Source organism: Anabrus simplex, chromosome 2 (genome assembly GCF_040414725.1).
Source record: "Anabrus simplex isolate iqAnaSimp1 chromosome 2, ASM4041472v1, whole genome shotgun sequence".
Taxonomy (NCBI): Eukaryota; Metazoa; Arthropoda; class Insecta; order Orthoptera; family Tettigoniidae; genus Anabrus; species Anabrus simplex.
The window spans coordinates 541939530-541958554 of record NC_090266.1 but is presented as its reverse complement, the minus strand read 5'-3'; the positions used below and the strand labels follow the sequence as shown (position 1 = coordinate 541958554).

Genomic DNA, 19025 nt, shown 5'->3' with positions numbered 1-19025 from the left:
GTTTCTATGAACACCAGTTAAATGTCAAATCCATTCAGCGTAAAGGCCGAAACCGAATACAGGTGACCTTTAATACTGCTGTACAAGCCAATGCTTTTTTGAACAATCCCATCTTAGAAACTTTGAAAATTAAAGCCTATATTCCCTCCTTCCAAGTTCTACGAGTGGGAATAATACGCGGGGTTGATAAGGGTATTTCTAATGAGGACATTCTTCAGCATCTCGAATCTGTGGCTCCAGTTAAATCCGTGCAAAGGCTAAATCGCAGGGTTGTCCAAGACGGTGAAACACAGTATCTCCCTACGGGTTCCATTAAGATAGTGTTTCGTGCGCAAATGCTCCCTCAACAGGTTGCTTTATATAAAGTTTATATGGAGGTTGAACCTTTTATTTTCTCTCCTATCCGCTGCCGAAAATGTCAGCGATATGGACACACTATCAGACAATGTCAGGCAAAAAATTCCCGATGTGGCAAATGTTCACAACAACACGAAACTAATACCTGTACTGAACAATTCCTGCAATGTGTATATTGCAAGAAAGACCATATTACGGGCTCTCAGTAGTGTCCTGAGCATAAATATCAAGTCAAAATCAAACGGCTTATGAGTACGGAATATCTGTCAATTCCGGAGGCAAAGGCTAGAACAGCGCTTCCAGTTTATTACCCTGACCAACAGGCAAACCAATTTCCCCCCTTACCAACAAATCCTCAATCTCCACCCACTAACAACGCACGAAAGCGCAAGTTTACCCAAGTTATTTTACAATCTCCACCCCCCACACCAGAACCTGGATACGATAAGCAGGGATGTTTAGCCATTCTTAGGAATGAGCACGCCGCTTCAGAACGTCCTACTCCAGCATCGAGTTCAAAGATAACAGCTGAACCAGTGTTACATACACAAATTTCGCCACAACAACGTGAACAGCGGAATCCTTTGGCCCCCCAAGCCACAAGTTCTATCTCCACGAAGGAATACCTTCAACATGAAATTCAACGTATCCTAGTTATGTTAATTCAACATTTAGGTCACGAGCCACAATTAAGTAATGTAATCTATAAATTGAGGGATCACATTATGCTTATTACTACATGATCAGATTATTGCAATGGAACTGTAGAAGTGTCACTCCCAAGCAACACGAATTACATCTTTTAATAAATGCGACGCAGGCTAATCTTATTTTTCTGCAGGAATCGTGGCTTCAAACACATTTTTCCTTTCGATTACGAGGTTATCACGTTATACGCCTTGATGATAACGGTTATGATGGTGTAGCCACGTGCATTCAAAAGACCTTAAGTTATACCACGATAACTCTACAATACCTTATCCCACATACATATGCGGTAGGGATAGTCTATAATAATATTTGTTTTCTGAATATATATTGCCCCCCTCAAATTTATATTACCCAAGGACAATGGGCACAATTTTTTGAATAATTTACACACTTTCAGCATCTCTTCATTGTCGGCGACTTCAATTGTCACCACACCGAATGGGGTTGTACAACTGATACAATAAAAGGATCAAATTTACTTGTCACGTCAAATAATCACGACCTTTTAATTTTAAATTATGGCTCACCAACACGTCTTACACCTCCCAGATCCCCACCAAGCGCGGTGGACCTCATGCTGTGCCGTCTGAACATGGTTCCCATTACCACGTGGCATACCGTAGCAGACACTTACACCAGTGATCATTTTCCCATCATTATAACGTATGGTAGTAGCCCATGTCTCCAAACCATATGCCTCACACATAGCAAGTAACGTACGTTCATACAAAAATTTCAATATCCAAACTTATCAAGCATATATTAATCATATTCTGCAGCATGAATGTGGCACCCCTATTACTTTTCCAACTTCTGTTACTTGTTTAACCCATTACTTGAACATGTTTCACCCGTGCAGGCCTATCAAAGCATCGAGTCCTCCCCCGGTTCACGAAATTAAATGGTGGGATAAGGAATGTCATGAACTAATCAATAAGAGGAAACAGTTATTTAAGCAATATCGTCAATCCATGACACAACATCATTACCTACTCCTACGCAAGCATATCGCAAAAACAAAGCTCATTTTTAACACCAAGAAACGTAAGGCTTGGCAGTCTTTTATTTCATCCGTAACCCCTCAGCTACCTGCCGCGAAATTCTGGAATGTTATTCGTATAACTAGAACGCTGCATTATCAATCTCAATATTCCTTTCCTCGAACGGTTTTAGAAGAATTTCTCCAAACAATCACCCCAGACTCAGCAATTCCTCCCTTTCTACCCTCATCAACGGGTGATTCTCGCCAATTTACTATTTTGTTACAACCAATCACCTATAATGAACTTCAATCTGTTCTACATAATGTCAACAGTTCCTCGCCAGGACCAGATGCTATCACGTATATTATGCTGAAATCACTTCCTTCGCAAGCGCAAGTTTATTTACTACACTGCTATAATGATATTCTTACATCTCTACAAGTGCTAATACAATGGAACAACGTTTTTATAACCCCTATATTAAAACACACCAAACGACCGAATGCACCCGAAAATTTTCGAGGAATTGTATTAGGATCATATATACGTAAAATATTTTGCAAAATCCTAATGAAAAGAATTGCGTGGATTTTAGAATATTATTCCTTGTTCCCTAAGTACCAATTTGTATTTATGCGCGGCCGCAGTACACAAGAACCCCTTACCATCATGATACTTTATATTTTATTAGCTAAATGGCGGAAGCAATCTACTATTGCAGTTTTTTGGACATTAAAGGTGCTTATGATTCGGTTTTATTACATATCTTATGGGACAAATTGTCTACTTATGGCTTACCTTCCCATTCCATTTCTATTTTACACCAAATATTCACCAGCCATATTTGAACAATTAAATCAACCCATCAAATTGACAGTCGACATACTTCACAGGGTTTACCGCAGGGATCAATACTGAGTGGAATCTTGTTTTCTCTCTATATGAAGGATCTCGAATCTATTGTAACACCGTATGCCCGGATATTAGCATTTGCAGATGATTATGTCATTTATTGTTCACATCCTGACATTGACAATTGCAGAAACACAATATCCCATGTTCTGAGTCTTGTTTTTCGGTGGCTAATGTCTCATGGCCTTCATCTTTCCTTACCTAAGTGTGAGATAATGGTATTTACTCATAAAAGAGTGATAAAAGTCCTATCATTTTCGATGATTACAGCATCCCCTTTGTCCCTCAGCATTTATATTTAGGCATATACATAGATCAAAGGTTAACATGGAATCATCAAATTCAGCGTTTAAGTAGACAGTCCGATCGCTATATCCACATTTTGAAAACAGTAACGAAACGTACGTGAGGTGCTGATCCCTTGTCAGCGTTACAGTTATACCGTGCTACCGTTCGCTCTACCTTAGATTACAGTGCACACATAATAGATTTAGCTTCCAAACAAAATCTTTTAACATTAGATCGCGTACAATTTGCCGCATTACGTATAAGTGTTGGTGCTCTCAAAACAACACCGACTAACGCTTTGTTAGTTGAAGCCACAGAAGAGCCTCTTCATATTCGAAAATTGCGAAAAAATTTCTGCTCAAGCACATCAGTAGATCGAACTCTATTATATTTCCTACATTGAAATTACTACTGTATATGAATACTACCAACAGCGTCCTCCAAAGAATCACCGATACCCTGCAATATATACGGCATACGTTGAAGTGCAAAATCTTTTAACATTAGATCACATACAATTTTCCGCTTTACGTGTAAGTGTTGGTGCTCTCAAAACAACACCGACTAACGCTTTGTTAGTTGAAGCCACAGAAGAGCCTCTTCATATTCGCCGGTTAAAAATTGTGAAAAAATTTCTGCTCAAGCACATCAGTAGATCGAACTCTATTATATTTCCTACATTGAAATTACTACTGTATATGAATACTACCAACAGCGTCCTCCAAAGAATCACCGATACCCTGCAATATATACGGCATACGTTGAAATGCTAAATATTCGCGATTCTATCTACGAACACCGCGTTTCATCATGTATTCATACATTTATGACATTATCATATTCCGTCCATCCATAATTATAGCTTCTTCTTGTCTACCTACCCAATCTTCACGTGAAATTAACTCGCAAAATTTTCCTCATAAGAGATTTAAAGGATTACTACATTCCCAAGATTATCATATATTTACCGATGAAGCAAAGTCGTCTACTGGCATAGGAGCAGCATTCTTTGATCCCCAAACCCACACAAGTTTTAAATATCCGTTGCCGAATAGTCTAACAATATTTACAGCGGAACTCTATGCCATATACCAAGCACTTTTATATGTTCAACAACTGAATTCTCGAAAAATAAATATTTTTAACGATTCCCAAAGTGTGCTTCAGGCTCTACAATCTTTTTCACAAAGTTACAATATGTATGTATATGAGGTTAAATACCTCCTTTTTCAACTCGAGAAGTCTGGTTTTTCTATAACGTTACTTTGGATAAAAGGACATAGTAAAAACAGAGGCTGATATCGCACATTTATTGCAAATTAAAATCCCGGTTTCCGATTTCTTCTCACGTATTAAAAGGGATGCTCATCAAGCGTGGAATACACTATGGCGACTTTCTGCCGGTACGAAGGGACAACACTATTATCAATTGCAGCCCACCATTCCGAAACAACCATGGTTTGTCAATGGTACGTACACGCGACGCCATATTATTATTATTATAAATAATAATAATAATAATAATAATAATAATGTTATTTGTTTTACGTCCCACTAACTATTTTTACGGTCTTCGGAGACACCGAAATTTAGTCTCGCAGTTCTTTTACGTGCCAGTAAATCTACCGACACGAGGCTGTCGTATTTGAGCACCTTCAAATACCACCGGACTGAGCCAGGATCGAACCTGCCAAAATGGGGTTAGAAGGCCAGCGTCTTAACCGTCTGAGCCACTCAGCCCGGCGAATAATATTATAAGATTACGCTTTAATCATTCGCTCACCCCTGTTTATCAACATCAATTTAACATAGCAAATAGCCCATCTTGTTCTTGTGGATATAATAATGGAGACAGTGATCATTTAATTTTTCAGTGTCCCCAATATGCGCCTCAACAGAGATTCTTAATGAGGAAATTAATCAGACTTCACGTACCTTTGCTCACGCGAGTTTCAGTCTTGCTATTCCAACCTTCACCACAAATCATCACTATTCTTAACGATTATCTTGATTCCACTCAAATAAAGTTGTAATTACGCTAGTCATTCAGTTGTTTCACGACTACCTGGATGTGACACATCTATAAGTTGCCAGTGCATTTCTCACATCCCCTTTTTGTAGGTCATATAGCGTTTTCTTCTATTACATGCTATTACGTAATTTAGTGGTTCTAAAGACTATTCGTGATGCGTGTGTAACCTAGAAGTGAATTAAGTACAATATTAATAACGGCTTGTGAGTGGGAGACAGAACTATCAATCCCAACCTCCTCAAGAAAGAATGAAAGAAAGAGAATGCCCAATACTACGATGCAATGCATCAGTTTGAATTATCAGCCTGCACAACTAATTATCGAACATTTAATTGCGTGATGGATAAATAAGGCACACAGACACGTGCAGCGTAGATAAGATGATGTTTTATAATAATAATAATATAAAATGGTTTCCATATTTATTTATTTAGAAATTTTAGATAGATTGGGATGTGCCTGAGATCCACTATAACTGAGGTTGTGTTAACATCATTCGAGTAATTTCTATTGTGCCATGTTTGATTTTGCATATTACCCTTCATTTTGCCATGAGATGATATTTGAGTTTTATAGAGAAGCCGACAGCTATGAATAACATAAATCTGGGTCATGGTCGCCGCAGATTTCAATGAAAGTATCATTGGACATTGAAACCAACACGCGGTATAAGATTATGTAAATTACTGTCTACTTAAATCTTGTCTTGGTTTCGACTACGTGCATGAATTGGTGTGTACGGTATATAAATTAGTGTAGAATATTTGCATATTCTTGTCCTTGATTTCAGATGTATTTTCTTTATTGAATTTTTATTAGCATAGGTGGTGACTGACTGTGATTTGAGTTGTAGATAGCTTTCTGTGATTAAGACGGATTAATTTTCTCTGTGTTTAATTTAAGGTTAGGGTAATGAGAGCTCACGTCCACAAAACTGAACAACATCTCAGAGTCACCTTTTGATTAGATACATGTAATGGCAAGCATAATAAGTGAGACATCCCTGAACAGCGCACCGTATGATAATTCTCCTTTTTTATTATTATGTGTTGAGTAAATAGAGTTGATCTAGAAATGGTGAATATGTGAATGATATTTTGTCATATCTAGATACGCTAAATTTGGGCCCCTGCGAGGCCGAATATGATCAACACTTGTCAGGTAGATATGTTTTAAATGCAATAGCTGTTCACTTGATTAGATACTTAAATTTAACTTGAGGTAATTGACTTCCCATTTTACGATTTTACACAGTGATCTCAACATTAAATTTGTAAACTTAACATAGCCATTTATTGACAATTTTTTGTTCTGAGTAACTCTGAAATGTCAGATGGAGACATTCAGCCATCAGAGATTTTCTTTTAGATGAGGTTGGTAAAGCGGATTAATTAATTCGAGGAATTATTGAATGTTCTGAGTTATAGAATATGTGTAACCCTATTTATACTTTGTAAATGGTAAAACAATAATGTTTTTGAGTGTACAATTTCATTTAGAGATTTCAGGCAAGATTCAGAGGAATGAGTAGCCATTGAGTTAAAGTTACAGGGACGATTGGTGCGCATCATTCATTTGTAAATGACGTGATTACATTGAGAATATTTCCATTTGATTAACCCCTTAAGCGGGGAGCTCAGTACACACTAGCTCACTCTCAGGTGGGGAGCGATTTCCCTGATTGAAGAAAATATTTAATTACTTGATTAAAAACAATCTTAGACTAAAATGAACTATTGAAGAGCCAAAAGAGAAATATTTACTTACATATAATGTATTAAATTCTTGAAAAATTCTGTTATTTTAATTTTTCAATACTTTGTGCAAAAACGTACTAAGTGCTTTCACACTGTGATATCGGGATTGCTTCTTACTAACAGCAAAGCTCTGGTTTTTGTTTATACAATAACTTTCACCTGAATATTTTAGGCAGTTTACTATCAATCTCTGCCTGGAAATAAAATGTTTCTGTATATGTAAATTGTGTATTTACAAAGTTTACATGTACTTAAAAGATGTGCAATGGAAAAAATTATAATACTCAAGAAATTGTCTATTATGTTGGTTTGCGCTTTCGAGGGATCAAGTTTATATCGCCTCCCTACAATTAATAAGTGACATAAACGGACTACATTACACTACAATACAGGTAATATTTACAGTATTTACAGTCTTCACAGTGTTATGTCTTTTACAGCTGTTCATTATGATACACACGGAAGCAGTTAATGTTATATAACATGTCTCGCCTTCGCATAATTTACATAATTCCATTCCGAAACGCGATCGTTTTCTTGTTATGTAAACTTTACACCCTAGCCACCCTTTCCATAGCAAGAGGTTCTCATCAATTGACATTTTGCCGTCAGGAGTATAAGCTTCCGAAAATTTTGCTAACAGGTGGTCAAATACTGGATTTATCTCGTATATTTTTGGAGGAAGTTTTGCATTATTCACCTCATTGTCAGAGATATGTATAAAGCTGTGGAGGAAAATATAATAATAACAATAATAATAATAATAATAATAATAATAATAATAATAATAATAATAATAATAATAATAATAATAATAATAATGTTATTGGCTTCACGTCCCACTAACTACGTTTACGGTTTTCGGGGACACAGGTGCCGGAATTTAGTCCCGCAGGAGTTCTTTTGCATGCCAGTAAATCTGCTTACAAGAGGCCGACGTATTTGAGCACCTGCAAATACCATCGGTCTGAGCCATAATCGAACCTGCCAAGTTGCTGTCATGAGGCCGCCCAGGCCACTCAATCTGGCGAGAAAAAATATCATATGTCAGCTCATAGAAAATAGGCGTAGTGAACAAGCGAATGCGAGAAATAGTGTCCTAATTTAGGTTTCTGTACAATCTCCTGCGGCAACAGTGTGGCCATAAGAAGCTTTATTTCGTCCTTATTTGTTCGGACACGGTCTTGATCTCGATTCCTACCTTTCGTCTTACTAAACTGGGTTTTATGTGCGATTTGCTGCTCGGCATCTTTTGTCTGTTCAGCTATGTTCTGGCATATCTCGTCATAAAAAAGTAATTAAAATATTTCGCTCAGTTTTGTTTTCCCTAAAAACACCCTCTTTACATTACGATGGAAATTTGGATCAAAGTGGGATTTCCTTGTCCATTTTCAGTATAAGTTGATGAAGAACTTGCAATGGTTGGATTGTAATCAGTATTATCGTCACAACTGTCACTGTCATGATCGCTACTTGAACTGGATTCGAACATGTGTTGTCTCTTTTGCGACTGCTGAACATTTGCATCAGCTACGCCCAAACCCTGTATATTCGAGCCTGCAGTACTTATTCCAGGTGATTTCCTGTCACTTACGAATTCCCCTTCGGCAGAACTTACTTCACTAATACCACAATTCTCCCCACTAAATTCCAACATTTCGTTTATCATGACCCGTAAATCATGTTCCTCTAACAGTGGGGGCCGGTAATTACTCACAGATATTTTAGCGGGAAAAATGTAAGAAAAAGGATCGAATAGATCTCAGCAGTTTGGACGGAAATAATAAAATATTACGGATGCGTACGATAATAAAATGTCGTGTAACTCGCGATAAACACGCACTCCAGTCGTGAAGGAAGGGGATAATAAATCAGGCCACAGTTCTAAATTGTCATCAGAGATGTCTTTTCAGTGTCATAATCACTAGAAATCCCTTCAACAGCAATATTATTACATCCAAGGGACGATTAGGCGATGAGCTAAAGCTTCAGCGCGGAGCTATTACGCGTTAGGTCATTCTTGCCCGGACGTCAGTTGCGTTCTTTATGTTGCAACTCATGGATGACACATTGGTATTGGGAGAACATAGTTGAAAAAAATCACATCGGAGGGCAGACTCATCCGGAATACGCTGCTGAAAAGAAAATAAACCTCTCCAGGCAGGCAACTGAGAAAAAAAGTATAATTTGAATAGGCGGATATATCGGCGTTCCCCACCAAGCAAGCGACTTGTAGCCGCGGATCTCGCCGCATCGCCCACCCAACGGGTTAATACTTTTGAGTGTATTTAATTAATGAGATAAGTCATGTTAGCTATCGTTATCCTACTTTAAATTCATCTGGTATGGAATCACTCGCCTTTGTTTATTGTTTGTGGTTGGTTTCTCGGTCACTTACACGGATCACATCACACACACTTGACTTAATTAATACTTTTTGTATTTATGTCATAAAAATGTTAATCATTTTTTCTCTTTTATAATAAATGATGTATATTTTAACCTCAGTCTGAGACAATCGTTTAGTTATTTCAATAGTATAGTTTAGCCTAGTAACCTTATATCCCTATCGCGAGAGCACCCCAACAGTCTAGTGAACGTCACCACCCCTGAGGAAGGCGATCTTCAATGATGAGTTTATATTTCAGTGCAAACGAGGCAGAATCCAGGATGAAGAGATCGACGTCAAAAGCATCGGGTGAAGGGTGCAGTATGCACTAGCCAGCGTATTCGTAGTTGTGCTAGGTACCAACTGATGAGCCCAACCTAGCACACGGGGGCGAAATGCTGGCAACCAGGAATGAGTTAGCTAGAAAATTTATAATGTCCAATAACGGACCATTTAGATTGGTATTATAAATAAACTCATTCGGGACAGATATTTCACATTCCCTGTGGAAATCAACATCTATATCATCAGATTAGTGAAGTGTAAGGAGAACGCACTTTGAGCAAAGGAACGGTAAAAAATGGGTTACAGTACTTAAAGAAGACCGTACTAATGTCCGCAGTGAGAAACATAGTGGTTAACAGTTTGTCATTACTGAAGTCTTGGTGCAAAAAGTTGATGCAAAGGTTCAAGAAAACAAACACGTCACGATTTCGTCATTAAGATATGAGTTGCCTGAAATTTCAAGAGTGTTCTTTATGAAATTGTGGCAGGTTAATCAGAAGTTGTGCTCGATGGAATTGAGGCACTCATCATCAGCCAAGGAAGTGAAGAGAAAGCAAACAATTTCAGCTCGGAATCACATAAGCACTGTGTTTCGGGATAGGCATGATGTGTTGCTTGTGGATTTTTTTGCACTGGGATACCACACGAAATGTGGTATACAATACCACACTTATTGTAAGACCTTATGTAAACTCCGTCATTCATCCAAAACAAATGGCACGGCATTCTCACAAGGGGGATTCTTTTGCTTCATGACAATGCACGATCTCACATGGCAAATCAAACCTGAGACCTCATCACTTCATTTGGGTGGGAACAATTTGATCATCCTCTGTATAGCCCTGACCTAGCGCCTAAGACTACCACTAATTCCTGTACTTGAAAAAGCATTTAGGAGGTTAGCGCCATGACAGTGATGATGACCTAAAAATGACCATGCTGCATTTGCTGGCACATCGGGCGGCAGATTTCTATAAGGATGGAACTCAAAAGCTGGTTTTGCAATATGATAAGTGCCTTAATATGCTTGGAAGTTAGTTGAGAAGCAGTACAAGGAACCGGCTTTCTTGTACAAAAAATAATTGTTTAAAAAGTTGTATTTCTTTTTTTCAGTATCCAAACAGTACGGTACTTACTTAAAAGACATGCCTCATAGGAATAGTATAATAATAAGTATTTTAAATATGGAACTATATCCCAATCCATTGCTTTAAGTATACCTCTGAAAGTCTAATCAATTCCAGCTTCTTTCTAGCTTTCAACTTATGTATGTATTAGTAAATGTCTTTATTATACGTAAATTTCAGTAGTTTCCCAGTATCAGTCACCTTCTCAACCTAGACATTATATTCAACGATCTTTACATACCGTTCACTGAATCCTTCAGCCTTCTGTAAGTCCTCACATATACACTTCCCTTGTTCATTAATGATCCCTGGAATGTCTTCCTTGAAATGTGTTTCAACCTTAAAGCCAATACATATCCTTCCATTTCTCCCTAAAATTTATATGACTGTGAATTATGTTTGGAATCATGTTATCCTTACCTGACCTTTTTACTGAATTCAATTTACAAGCAACTTCCTTCTAGCCTGCACCTCCTTTGTAATTTCTCTATTTACCTTTTTTAATATAGTGGGCCTTTACCATGCCTTACCATCTTTAAAGGTACATGCCTATTTATGCACGCCTCAACAATTGTTTTAAACCCATTATATAGGCTGTTTACATTTTTGTTTACCATTTTCCACTGGTCACAATTTCGTTTTAAAAACATCCCCCATTCTTTTCATATGGCAATGCCTAATAGTCCTATTTTTAAAACCATAACTTCTATCATCTTTGCGACAAAAATAGCTGTCACTTCAGTTTCCCTGTAGAACTCATCTGGTTTTACAAGCACTATGTCTACAGTGTTTTCCCTCCATTTGGTTCCTTCACTTGCTAATTTAGCTGCCCTTCCCAGATTAAATTATTCATAATTCGTTTGTCAGGCTTTCTGTCATTTGCTTTTGTTAACAAAACGACATCGGTTACCGCTGAATGCCTCTTGGTTAGAGATAGCACAGACCTCTCATCACTTGGTGAAGTAGTCCATGGCCAGGAGTAGGTAACGATTCCTGGCATTGGATTCAGGGAACGTTCGATGGCGATACTCACGAAAGGTGTTCCGATGTACTGTTCCATCTTGCCCCTGCTCTTGGTACCTGGGACTCAGCTCACAGCGCAGGTGTTGCAGATCTGGCATGTCATCTCAAGTAGAACTTTATTTGGTATAATCATGATCATATTATTTGTGAGGTTATGTCATGAAACATCTGCTGTATATACATTAACTAGCAATTACCACGACTTCGCTCGTGTGGATTTCGTAATATGAGCAAAGTAAACGTTCCTCGGCATTGTACTAAGAGACATTATCTGAAAATTCCTAAGGTATAAAAACTCACCCTAAAATTTAGTTTCGTTCACCCCAGAAATTCTTTGTAAACCATCTTTGTGGTACCGGTATTACCTTTTGGGGCTAAGACGAAGATGTGACATAGAACTGTACATTTGAGAAACAGTCTTCTCTAGTTGAAAAAAATACATGTTTCTTTATTTGTTTTTTTTTTTTGCTAGTTGCTTTACGTCGCACTGACACAGATAGGTTTTATGGTGACGATGGGACAGAAAAGGGCTAGGAGTGGGAAGGAGGCGGCCATGGCCTTAATTAAGGTACAGTCCCAGCATTTGCCTGGTGTGAAAATGGGAAAGTAAGCAAAACCATCTTCAGGGCTGCCGACAGTGGGGTTCGTACCTACTATCTCCCAAATGCTGGATACTGGCCGCACTTAAACAACTGCAGCTATCGAGCTTGGTTCTTTATTTTTAAAGCAGATTCCAAATACCTATTCCCACATCTCTATCATTTTCAGTTTTTGAGATATAGATAAGTATCCCCATAAAAGGAATTCAGCCCCTTGATCAGTCCTTCACCCACCCCCATCTAAGTGCATTTTCCGAAAGCAAAAATACAGGTCTCTTTATTTTTAAAGGAGATTCCAAATACCAATTTTCACGTCTGTTACATCTCCAGTTTTTAAGATATAAGTATACTCAAATAAAAGAATTCAACTATTTTTAACTTCTTTTCACTCCCCTTTAGGTGCCTTCTCCGAAAACGAAAAGGTACATGTTACTGCATTTTTAAAAGACTTTCCAAATACCAAGTTTCTTGTCCCTAACATGTTAAGTTTTTGACATAATATAATGTAGATATACTGGTACTCATTTTAAAAATTCACCCGCTTTTCCAATTATTTTCAGCCCCTAAACTGGACAGGTACATCTCTCGTTTTAGCCAATGTCTTGCCAATATTGAAATGATGCAACCTTTCCATTGGTTGAAATCATCTCGTCACCTACGCTTACTTTAAACTCATGTCATGTGACATTCTAGCCTTGTGTTGGGCTTCTGAAATATGGTCCGTTGGTCTCTGCCATTGTCTTCTGTCATTTTATTCACATATACAGTACACACAAATGAATACACACATAAGCTCAATCACCATATCACAAAACGAAAACACCTCACTTGTAGAATATCAACAAAGCCACCATCTTTAAACAGTTGACAACTGACACCGAATACCACAGTGGTTACACTCTGAAACACAGATGAAAACAGATGACTACCAATCACTTCAACATGGAGACTGCCTAACTCGGCATGTCAGCCACGTGCTACTAAACAGTAACTCTCTTCCAACAACTTCCAAACCACAACTAACTGTAACCCTCAATAACTAACTTCACCGTCAAGATCGTCTCTTTATATAGGTGCCCGGCCAGGCTCTAGAAAGTTATGTTACCAAAAAAACTACCTTCTTGAATATTTTATAGTGCAAAATACATAGGTTATAATGGATGGAATATTCTCAATTATTGTTCTAGTGTCTATACCATATGGATTACAACTTATATATACAGGTAAGAATAAATTACATAATATTCATTTACAGGTATTTACATTAACTGAACTCATATGAATATGTATGTACAGCACCATTCATGACATAACCTCACACACAATATGATCATTCAACTACGTAAATAATAACAATTCTAAAACTTAATGACATAACCTCACACACACGTGATTGTATCGTAATAATAATACAAATACTAACATGATGTAACACTTCACAGCCATACCTACAAATAATAATAATAATAATAATAATAATAATAATAATAATAATAATAATAATCGCAATCATAAAATAATAATAATTCAAGCTTGATATCTGCATTAGTTACCCATGGGTAAGAGAATATTGTTTTCAAGTTATACCTGATACCGCACTTGCGTCAAGATGTACCAGGTTTTCTTGAAAATTCTTGCTGTGAATAAAAATGTCGTCAAGATACACTTGGCAGAAATCTCCAACATATCCTGACAATACCTTATCCATCAGTCACATGAATGTAGAAGGAGCATTCTTCAATCCAAAAGGTATTACTGTAAACTGTCACAATCCTCTTAGTTTCATGAAAACGGTCAGTGGTCTAGAACTTTCCTTGACCCTCACTTGTCAGTATCCAGATTTGAGATTTGAGATCCAGCGTGCTGAAAATCCTAGACCCATTTACTTGTTTCAGCGAGTATTTCAGGTCAGGCATGGGGTAAGCGTCACTAATGGTCTTCTCATTCAACCTGCAGCAGTCCACACACAGTCGATACTCCTCATTCTTCTTGTTCGGTAACTAAAGGTTACAGAAGTGAAAATTTATATTTGGAATCCCCTTTAAAAGTAATGAAACAGGTACTTTTTGCCTTCAGAATGTCCACCTAAGGGGGGAGAGAGGTGGAAAGAAGTGAAGAAGAAGTTGAATTCTTTTAATGAGGACACTTATATCTCAAAAACTGAAGATGCTACAGACGTGAAAAGTGGTGTTTGGACTCTCCTTTAAAAATAAACACTTTTTTTTCATATAATCCACTTAAGGGGATGAAAAGAACTGAAAATGTGGTTGAATTTTTTTTATGAGGATACATATATATCTAAAACTGAAGATGTTACAGACGTGAAAATCTGTATTTGGAATCTCCTTTAAAAATAAAGAAACATGTATAATTTTGTTTTTGGAAAATCCTCTTAGGTGGGGGTGGGGGCTGGGGAAGGGCTGATTAAAGGAGATTCTTTCATCTCAGAAACTGAAGATGTTACAGACATGGAAATAGGTATTTGTAATCTCCATCAAAAGTAAAGAGACATGCATTTTTATTTATTCTTATTCGACTTGAGAGAAGACTGTTTCTCTCATGTGCAGTTCTTTGTCACATCATCTCCTTAGCCCCAAAAGGCAATACCACAAAAGTTGCTTACAAAGAGTTTCTGGGGTAAATGAAACTCATTTTTTCGGTGAGTTGTTATACTTCAGCGAAGCTGCGGATAACTGCTAGTCTATATATATATAAAATAACATATCCTGACTGACTGATTCGTTGTTGCCAAGCCATAACTACTGGAAAGAAAGAAATTAAATTTTGGGTATATTACAGTGTAGATGCTCACCAAGAAAGGATTTTTGGATATTCGAATGCAAAGGGAGTGAAAAGTGGGGTGAATTGTTTAAGTAAGTATATCTATATCTCAAAAATTGACAGTTTAGAGATGTAAAAGTTGGTTTTGGTTATCTCCTTTAACACTAGAACAGCTGAGAATCTCACATTCCTAGAACAGCGGTAAGGGGTCATTTTAACACTTCATAAGGAATCCTTGGAAACGTTCACTGTGTTTCCACAAATTTATTTTACAAACAAAGACCTGACATTAGTGTATGGAACTTTTATATTACTCGTGGACATATGAACAATCACAAACAACTGTACCTTGTTTCTGTTTCTCTAAGGAGTTTTCACAAAATTAACCAACTGAACACCTTTTCTTAATTAGTCACCCACATTGCAAGTACCGGTATTTTACACTTTCAGAAATACTTTAAGAAAATTAAAAACATCCTAAACACATTTTGCACAACAACTTCTACTTTCCATGGTACACATTTTCCGCACACTGCTTTGAGACACCTGCTGCAGGCATCACGAGATTGTTGTCTTTACATAAACCAACTTGGCAATTCTTCCGCTTTTTGGATGGACACGCTCCTACAACCTCCTGTTATTATTGTTGTTGTTGTTGTTGTTGACCTTGCTTTTCCTGCCTTGTTATTTCACTTGCCAGGTGGAGGATGAACTACTTCCACTTTATCTTCCTACCCATTACTTGCTTGTAAATGACCCAAGCATTGACAGCTGGTAGATCTAGGATATTGTAAAAGACATGCATTGGCCTCGTCCTGCATGCAGCCTTGGTGGTATATTTACAAGACATTTCGTTGACCACATCTTCTCGGTCCAGTCTGTGTTCTTGAGTTCTTTCTCATTTTCTTAGTGAGTTTTTATACTTCAGGTATTTTTAGATATTGTCTTAATACAGTGCTGAGGAACGATTACTTTTATCAAATTACGAAATCCACACGAGTAAAGGTGCGGATAACTGCTAGTCTATATATATAAAATAAGATATCCTGACTGACGGATTCATTGTTGCCAAGCCATAACTACTGGACAGAAAGAAATGAAATTTTAGGAATACATTTTTATTACAGTGTAGGTGCTCATTGTCGTATCATTAGATGACACATTGATTCATCAAAGAGGGAATGAAAGGCACTAATGACAGAGTCATTAATTCTGCGGCAAGCATATGTAGTAAGACCTCCCTATTGGTTCCGTCTCAGGCGACCATCTTTGCTGAAGAAAAACTTAACTGAGACAGATATTTGGGGCGAGTTCGGACGCAGATTAGCACTTTCGATTTCTCCTGCAGATAATTCATCCTCTGTCTCATTATAATCTTCGTCCTCACTAATCTCGCTTGTCTCAAGCAAGAAATCATCATCCGAATCGGATAGTTCACTTTCAGACTCAACATTTGAATTTTCTAGCATATGAGACACCTCGTCAGTAGAAAGAGGATCATAACAAAACATGTGTGTAAGAAGAACTCTTTCTAAATGACGAGATGAATACAATAATCCTGCTAACGGGAACACTCATCTGACAGTAAGAGCTTAACAATACTAATAATCGAGGCCGGGTACACCCTGTTGTCTGACAGTGCAAACTGCTGCATTGTAACAAGGAATTGCACAAGTGTCAAAATGACCCCTACCACTGTCCAGGGTACGTCATATCAAAAATCTATGAAAATGTTCATCACCGTAAATGGGACAAAAATGATGAAAAGTCAAGATATTTGAAGAGAAATGATACAAGGTTGCACACATTATTAAATAAAAATTGAAGATCAGTGCCATTTTGACCCCTTCCACTGTCCTAGTGTTAAAAATAAACACAAATTTTTTCGTTTTCTGAAAATCATCTTGGTGGGGGGTTAAAGATGTGAAAAATGGGTTCAATTCTTTTTATGAGAATGCTTATACATCAAAAAATGAAGGTATTACAGGCAAGAAAATTGATATTTGGAATCTCCTTTAATAATAAATACACATTTTTTTCAGAAAAACCCTTAAGGGGGTGAAAAGAAGTGAAAATATGGGTGAATTTTTAAAATGAGTAAACCTACAGCATATCTAAAAAAAACAGAAGATGTACAGATGTGAAAATTGGTATTTGTAATCTCTTTTAAAAATAAAGGAACACACATTGTTTTGTTCCATGAAAATCCACCTAAGCGGGGGGATGGGGTTGAAAACAAGTGAAAGAGTTGAATTCTTTTTATAAGGATAGTTATTTCTCTAAAACTCAAGATGTTACAGATGTGAAAATCTATATATATAAAATAGCTTGTCCTGACTGACTGACTGACTGACTGACTGATCCATCACCGCCGAGCCAAAACTACTGGACGTAATGAAATGAAATTTTGGGGATACAATCATATTAAGATGTAGATGCTCGCTAAGAGAGGATTTTTGGATATTCCGTCTCTAAGGGGGTGAAAAGGAGGGTGAAATTTTAAAATGAGTGTATCTATATCTCAAAACATTAAAAGTTTACAAACTTAAAAATTGGTATTTAGAATCTTCTTTAAAAATAAGGAAACACGTATTTTTTTGTTTTCAGAAAATCCAAAAAGGAGGGGTGAAAAAGTGTGAAAAAGGGCTTGAATGCCTTTAATCAGGACACCGGTACTTATATCTCACAAACTGAAGACCTGAAAATTGGTACTTTTGATCTCTTTTAAAAATAAAGAAACACGTATTTTTTTGTTTTTGGAAAATCCAATTAATGGGAGGGTGAAAAGGGGGGTGAAGTTTTAAAATGAGTGCATTTATATCTCAAAGCTTTTAAAGTTTACAGGTGTAAAAATTGGTATTCAGAACCTTCCCTAAAAATAAAGAAATACGTATTTTTTGTTCTCGGAAAATCCCAATAGGAGGGGTGAAAAGGGGTGAAAAATTGATTGAATGCCTTTAATGAGGATACTTATATCTCAGAAACTAAAGATATTACAGACATGAAAATTGGTATTTGGGATCTACTTTAAAAATAAAGAAACAGGTATTTTTTTCGTTTTTAGGAAATCCAAATAATGGGGGGGGGGGGTGAAAAGGCGGGTAAATTTTAAAAATGAGTGTGTCTACATCTTAAAACTTTAAAAGTTTACAGATATAAAAATTGGTATTTAAAATCTTCCTTAAAAATAAAGACACACGTATTTTTTTTGTTTTCGGAAAATCCCAATTGGTGGGGTGAAAAGGGGTGAAAAATGGGCTGAATGCCTTTAATGAGGATACTTATATCTCAGAGACTGAAGATATTGCAGACCTGAAAATTTGTGTTTGGGATCTCCTTTAAAAATAAAGGAACCCGTATTTTTGTGTTTTTGGAAAACACAATTAATGGGGGGGTGAAAAGGGGATGAATTTTTAAAATGAGTGTATCTATATCTCAAAACGTTTAAAGTTTATAGATGTAAAAATTGGTATTTAGAATCTCCTTTAAAACTAAAGGAAAGCGTATTTTTTTTGTTTTCTGTAAATCCCAATAGGACGGGTGTAAAAGCGTGAATAATTGGTTGAATGCCTTTAATGAGGATACATATATCTCAGAAACTGAAGATATTACCGAACTGAAAATTTGTATATGGGATCTCCTTTAACAATAAAGGAACACTTCTTTTTTTGTTTTTGGAGAATCCAGTTAATGGCGGTTAAACAGGAGTGACAATTTAGGGTGAATTTTTTGAAATACTATATCTACAGAATATATGACAAACGTAAAATGTTACAGACGT

General features: G+C 36.9%; 1 protein-coding gene across 1 annotated transcript in view; it reads right to left on the bottom strand.

The window, feature by feature from the left end:
• The window catches only part of LOC136863591 (probable RNA-binding protein 46), a 290814-nt gene that overhangs the window by 197737 nt on the left and 74052 nt on the right, over positions 1-19025 (bottom strand). The window lies entirely within an intron of this gene.